Source organism: Durio zibethinus, unplaced genomic scaffold (assembly GCF_047325235.1).
Source record: "Durio zibethinus cultivar Kanyao isolate XHJ-2024 unplaced genomic scaffold, ASM4732523v1 HiC_scaffold_410, whole genome shotgun sequence".
In the NCBI taxonomy this organism is placed as follows: Eukaryota; Viridiplantae; Streptophyta; class Magnoliopsida; order Malvales; family Malvaceae; genus Durio; species Durio zibethinus.
In genome coordinates this window covers 37,501-45,130 of record NW_028323033.1, presented here as the reverse complement: position 1 = coordinate 45,130, position 7,630 = coordinate 37,501, and the positions used below count along the sequence as shown (strand labels likewise).

At 28.6% G+C, this 7,630-nt stretch overlaps 2 non-coding genes across 2 annotated transcripts; one reads left to right on the top strand and one right to left on the bottom strand.

Moving 5' to 3' along the window:
* Positions 1–2,819: 2,819 nt before the first annotated feature.
* Positions 2,820–2,892, top strand: TRNAT-UGU (transfer RNA threonine (anticodon UGU)). The gene has a single exon. It is a non-coding gene; the product is annotated as a tRNA-Thr (tRNA).
* A 1,377-nt stretch (positions 2,893–4,269) lies between these two features.
* TRNAS-GGA (transfer RNA serine (anticodon GGA)) lies at positions 4,270–4,356 on the bottom strand. The gene has a single exon. It is a non-coding gene; the product is annotated as a tRNA-Ser (tRNA).
* Between the last annotated feature and the right edge of the window lie 3,274 nt (positions 4,357–7,630).

Here is a 7,630-nt window from a genome sequence, read left to right as displayed (position 1 = left end):
ATACTAGATGACTTGGGTCTATGTCACTTAAAAATGAAAACAAAAAAAAAAAACGAAAAAGTATTAAATTAAAAGGGGAATTTCTTGGATCTTTAAAAGGAAGACTTTGTAAATTTCAGTATGAGTAATGATATGGATTATGAATCATTCAAATAGGTATTCCTTGCTCAAGGGTGTTGATTTGTACGTATATCATATATATATCACAATATATCATATCACAAGACTTGTGATAAGAGAACAAAATTCTGCTAGGATACGCTTGTAAAATGGAAAAGAATAGGATGAATGAGAAACATAAGGAACTTTGAACCACTAACAAAAAGGGTAGGATAAAATAAATAGATAGCAAACGGGCTTTTTGGGGTTGGGGATAGAGGGACTTGAACCCTCACGATTTTTAAAGTCGACGGATTTTCCTCTTACTATAAATTTCATTGTTGTCGGTATTGATATTGACATGTAGAACGGGACTCTATCTTTATTCTCGTCCGATTAATCAGTTTTTCAAAAGATTTATCAGACTATGGAGTGAATGATTTGATTAATGAATATTCTATTCGATTCTTTCTTCAACTTGGAATCGATTCACAACAATTCTTTTTATTTTTCATATAAATTGATTTTGCATATAAATAAAAAAAATACGGGTTCGAGTCGTCTTTTTTGGTTTTTCATTAGTATACCTATTTATTTTATATTTTATATAGGTATATCTTGCATCCTTTCTGGAGTTTCGATATAAGGATTCCTTTACCAACAGTCAACCCCATTTGTTAGAATAGCTTCCATTGAGTCTCTGCACCTATCCCTTTTTTATTATTCTCGCTTGTTGAACCTTTGTTTATTTTCGTAAAATAATAGGATTTGGCTCAGGATTGCCCATTTTTCATTCCGGGGTTTCTCTGAATTTGAAAGTTATCACTTAGTAGGTTTCCATACCAAGGCTCAATCCAATCCAATTAAGTCCGTAGCGTCTACCAATTTCGCCATATCCCCTTTGTGTCTTGAGATTAGGATCTCATTAGGATGCACTTCCTTCCCCCTTTCTCCTTCCCTTCCTTTCCCCTTTCTTTCATTTATTTATTTTCTTTCTTTTTATGCGAAAACCGTTGAATTTAGTATTGAATTTAGTAGATATAGATACTGATTCTTATATCGAAGGGTCTTTACCTATTTTATTTCTTGTTTGTTTATCTTCTTTCGTCTCTATCGGAGACCCGTATTTATTTGGTCCAATCAGAAAATATTTTATCATTTCTGTATTCGCAATTCAATATAGATGGATATTCCATAACATATATATGCCCCCCCTTACTCTCAGTTTTCTCAGGCAATTTACTCGAACGTCGATTTTTTTTTTTTTTTCGTCTTAGCTTCCGCCTTTATGAATGAAAACAAAAGAAAGGAGTCTCTCATCTCTCATTATGATCTGGATTTCATTTCTAATGGGTTGCATCTTTTCTTTTTTCTTTAATTTTATTTTTATTCTTATTCTTTTATTAGACTATCCTATATAACCATAATAAGATAACTAAAAAAATAAAAATAAAAATGAAAATTGAATTTATTCATTATTAAAATTTATTCATTTTAAAATTTATTCATTATTAATTATTTATTTTCTAGTATAATAGCATAATAGCTAGAACTAATTATTCCATTCATTTCTATTTCGACTTCGAAGATAATTCGAATTAGTTAGTCTAAAAAACAAAGTTTCATTCTAATTATTTAGACTTATAACGTATCATTTATATAATGATAATATATATATAAATTATATATAAATATAAATTATATATAAATGCATAAAAATATTTTCACTATAATTATCTAATTATTAGACTCTATTTATAATTCTAAACTAAATATAAATAAATTAAATATATATTAAATCTATATTAAATATAAATAAATATTAAATATAAATAAATTAAATCTATATTAAATCTATCTATCTATATTAAAATTAAATCTATCTATTAAATTAAATCTATATCTATATCTATATAAAAAAAAAAAATTATATATAATTTAAATGTAAAATATACTAAAAATATACTAAAAAATACTAAAAATATAAAATAAAAAATATAGTAATATTATACTTAGTATACTAATATTATACTAATATATATATAATACTAAATTATATATATAATACTAAATAGAATATAATACTAAATAGAATAGAATACTAAATAGAATAGACTAATAGAATAAAGATAACATATAATAAAATAAATATAAAATAAAAATATATAATATAGAGATAAATAATAAATAATTATAAAAATTATAAATATATTTATAATTTATTTTTATAATTTTTATAATTATAATAAAATTAGAATTAAATTATAATAATATTATTATAATTTAATATTATTAAATATAATGTTATTAAATATTAATATGATTAAATTAAAATATGATTAAATTAAAATATCATTTTTAATATGATTAAAATATAATCAAATAGAATGATTAAAATATAATCAAATAGAATTATATTATTCTATTCTTAATTATTATATTCTATCAATATTAGATTGAATATTAGATTGAATCTACCATTATTATATATTATTATATATTATTATATATCATTATATTAAATATGATTATATTAAATATGCATAAATTATGTATGGCATAAATATGGCATTTAAAATTTAAAATTCTAGTTTTTCTAAATTCTAGTCTATAATTCATATTAATAATTCATAGTAATTATGAATAACTAATAGATAGTTAATAGATAAGATCGTAATAGTTTGCTGAATTCCTATGGATACAAAATTTCTATTATTTGAGCCCGCTTAGCTCAGAGGTTAGAGCATCGCATTTGTAATGCGATGGTCATCGGTTCGATTCCGATAGCCGGCTTTCTCTATTTGTTTGCTTTTTTACTTTTTTACATGATTGATAATGTTTTTTTGAAATCAAAGAACATTGAAAAAGCTTTTTCCCCTTTTCTTTCCAAAGGTCAACGATCCGTTTATTATGTCGTAGAAACTTTCAATTAGGAATAAAATTGGAGGAGTTAGATCTTTGCAGAATAAATCAAGAAAAAAAAAAAGGAAACTTTTTTTGGTTTAATTTTTAGATTTTAATTTTTATATTTTATATTTAATATATATTTTATATTTAATATATTTATATATTATATATATTTTATTTTAATTTCTATTTTTTGTATACATTATATACAATATACATTATATACAATACAAAAAAGTATGGATATTGATCCAATTCATCTCATTAATATTTGTAGTACAATCCTTCAGTCGATTTCGCTTCATTTAGTTCAGTTTTAATTTAGGTTTATGAAATTTCAATAAAATTCAAATTAATAAGGAGTCTTTATGTCGCGTTACCGAGGGCCTCGTTTCAAAAAAATACGCCGTCTGGGGGCTTTACCGGGACTAACTAGTAAAAGTCCTAGAGCCGGAAGCGATCTTAGAAACCGATCGCGCTCCGGTAAAAAATCTCAATATCGTATTCGTTAGAAGAAAAACAAAAATTGCGTTTTCATTATGGCCTTACAGAACGACAATTACTTAAATACGTTCGTATTGCCAGAAAAGCAAAAGGGTCAACAGGTCAGGTTTTACTACAATTACTTGAAATGCGTTTGGATAACATCCTTTTTCGATTAGGTATGGCTTCAACTATTCCTCAAGCCCGCCAATTAGTTAACCATAGACATATTTTAGTTAATGGTCGTACAGTAGATATACCAAGTTATCGCTGCAAACCCCGAGATATTATTTCAGCGAGGGATGAACAAAAATCTAGAACTCTGATTCAAAATTATCTTGATTCATCCACCCATGAGGAATTACCAAAGCATTTGACCCTTCACACATTACAATATAAAGGATTAGTCAATCAAATAATAGATAGGAAATGGGTCGGTTTGAAAATAAATGAATTGCTTGTCGTAGAATATTATTCTCGTCAGACTTAAACCTAACTAAAATAACAAAACAAGGGTTCTGCTCCCTTTTCACCTGAGTTAAGGTTAAGTAAAGGAAGACAGGGTAAGGGATTTGATTCGGAAATTTTATTTTTCTCCTATTCATGTATGATAGATCCGTAGGTAGATTTTCATCCCCTGTACGCTATTTTACGTATTCCGTATTAAAAAGAAATTGGGAATAGAGAATCTATATCAAAGAAGGGTCTAACTCTTTAGTATCTGTTCTTATTTGATTTGATACATTGTAGTCAGTTACATTGGCGAATTAGGTGAAGGTGCGGAAAGAGAGGGATTCGAACCCTCGGTAAACAAAAGTCTACATAGCAGTTCCAATGCTACGCCTTGAACCACTCGGCCATCTCTCCTACATAATTATTATGGCCGATAACCCGAGCGAATAGCGAGTTATTCATATTAGATTGTTCGAGAGGTACGAACAATATCAATTCTAACTAGAAAACTAGCTATAAAAATAGAAAACTTTTCATCACTTTTTTCAGCACTTTTTCTTTAGCCTCCCGACTCGAAGAAATTTTTTTGTGAGGGGGCTGTTAAAAATAAATAATATAATACGATAAACATATACCATATATATCTATTCATGTTTGCGAAAAAGGCACTCCCATCTTTTTTCTGATATTTCTACCGGACTGGATTAAATCAATGAATTGAAACGAATCAAATCAATCGATTGGTTTTTTTTTTTTAGACTATGCTTAATGGATATTTTTAGTTCATAATTCTCTTTAGACTCTAATTCCCCATTTCTATAAGAATTCTAAAATTCTTTTCCAGTTTTAGATCTCTCAACAACAACCTCTTACTCTGTAAATCTATTACAAATTCATAAATCCTCTAAGGGATTTTTATATTTGATTATATGTTGTATACCTGCTATGCACAAAACACAAAAAAGGGCAGTTATTTTATTTTCATCATAGAACGATTATTCGATTATTTTTCCTCTTTTTATCATAATTTAATCAAAACTTCTCTAATTTTGCTAATCTATCCTAATCCGTAGGATAAATTTTTTGATTCTTCAACTTCGATGAAATCGTAATAATTCTTTTTTCTTTTTATATTTTATTCTTATACTAATAAATTCTTATACTAATAAATTTGGATGAAATAAAATAGGATTCAAATATTTCTTTTTTTTTTTTTTCTTGATTCCTGCCAAAAAAATTGAAGTAAAGTAGAGGGCTATATCTTTTTTTTTTTTTTTTTTATGGAATGGGTCTGCTTTTATGTTATTTCGTACTGTACGCTTCCTTTGTTTGTGAGATCCTTTTTTTTTCTCACGAAGGGGTAATGAAAAGAGTTATAGAATGGATTGCTACCTATGCCTAGATCGCGGATAAATGGAAATTTTATTGATAAGACCTTTTCAATCGTAGCCAATATCTTATTACGAATAATTCCGACAACTTCAGGAGAAAAAGAGGCATTTACTTATTACAGAGATGGTGCGATTTGATTATTATTATATAATTATAATTATTTTATATATTTTAATTATTTTATATATATTTTTTTTTTTATTTTTATTTTACCGCTCTTAGTCTTAGGAAAAAGACACATGATTCGGAATAGAAAAAAAAAAAAAAAGACTATTGAAAAAAAAAAAGAAATCTACGCTTGTTGAAGGTGAAGTTTATAAATAAAGCAATTCCTTCTGTCGTGTATCCCCGATTAATGCAACCTCAGATGCTTCAATTGTTGATTCGAGTATTGAGCGAAAGGTTACACCTATGGGTCTGTATTGTGGGTCAACCCTACTACACTAGTACCAATAGGCGGCATAGAGGAAGAAGCACTACATCTAGGAATCAACAACACGAAAACTTTGTTATTGTTATAAAGGATTCCCTTTCCTTATCGGGATCGGAACTAAGAGAAATGGTTGGGACAACAAACATCCATCTTGTTCGTACTTTGGATACCCATATAACCATCGAAGATTGTTGAAGTGACTAATTCCTGGAAATTAAGGAGCGTTGAGAACAAAGAAATTGTTGGAGTTTACTTTATTTATCTAGTACGAACACGCTTGATGGTAAGAAAAGATCTTTTGCAAGAGGGTTGGCTAGAGATTTCTTGTAAAAACATTAGCCCCGCTCAGTTCATAATGACAATATTTCGACCTTTTTTTTAATTCCATGGATTATTCTCATTATGCACATAAAGGAGGAGCCGTATGAGGTGAAAATCTCACGTACGGTTTTGGAACGGAGAATTCGTTGAATCGAATGACGACCGTAACGGATGTCGGCTCAATCCGAAGGAAATTATGCGGAAGCCTTACAGAATTATTATGAAGCTATGCGACTAGAAATTGATCCCTATGATCGAAGTTATATACTCTATAACATAGGCCTTATCCACACAAGTAACGGAGAACATACAAAAGCTTTAGAATATTATTTTCGAGCACTAGAACGAAACCCGTTCTTACCACAAGCTTTTAATAATATGGCTGTGATCTGTCATTACGTGCGACTATCTCCACTATAGAAATAAAAAAAAAAAGGAAAGAAAGAGCAAATACGCTAGTAAATAAATACGCTAGTAAATAAAATAGGCTTTCTACATATTGCATCGTCCAAAAAACGATTTTTATCAGCTGTAACAAAAAAAGAAAAAAAAAAAAGAAACTTCATAGAAGTCAAAATATGAAGAAATATATATGCCTAGATACTTTATTCTATGGATAAAGGATCTAATTGATAGAGGAAGCACCGTAAAGATCAATTAGCGAGGTTTTGGGCCGATACAATAAAAATAAATAAGAACTGCTTATTTATGTCATGATATGAGATAAAAATTAGGAATCAACTTATGTAATAGAGCCGATCCCCTAAGTTATTGAGCAGCGGTGTAGCATCAGATCCCAAAGACAGTAAGTCTTTTTTATGAGGAAGAAGTCTTTTTCAAGGCAAGGATTCTATATAAATTTATATATGATATGAAACCGAGATAGTTACCTTTCAGAAAAATCTAACGGACGATAATCCCGAAACGCCTATGCTTTATTTTTCTGAAGGTGGGAGAAAAGATAAAACTCATTATTAATTTAATCCAAATTAAAGTTTGAAACTCATGTAATTAACCTCTTTTGGTTAACCCGAGACAAATCGATAGGATCTATGAGAAATCTCATTCAATTGGATATATGGTAGGGTAAAAAAATGGGACACCAAAAGAATTGACTGCCGAGCCGTATGAGGTAGGAAACTCTCAAGTACGGTTCTAAGGGAAGGAATTGACCCGCCTATTCCGACCGGGGAGAACAGGCCATTCGACAGGGGGATTCTGAAATAGCGGAGGCTTGGTTCGATCAAGCCGCTGAGTATTGGAAACAGGCTATAGCGCTTACTCCTGGTAATTATATTGAAGCGCAGAATTGGTTAAAGATCACGAGGCGTTTCGAATAAGAACAAGAGCTCTCTGTTTATTTATTATTTTCGGATTAGAAATTCTAATTAGAAATTAGAAAATTCTATTACTATTAAATTCTATTCTTATTCTATTAAATCCATTTAATTAAATTACCTTACCATTAAAATTATTAAATTAGATTTTTTATTCATATTCAATTTGAATCTTTAAATATTAAAAAATATTAATTTAATTGGA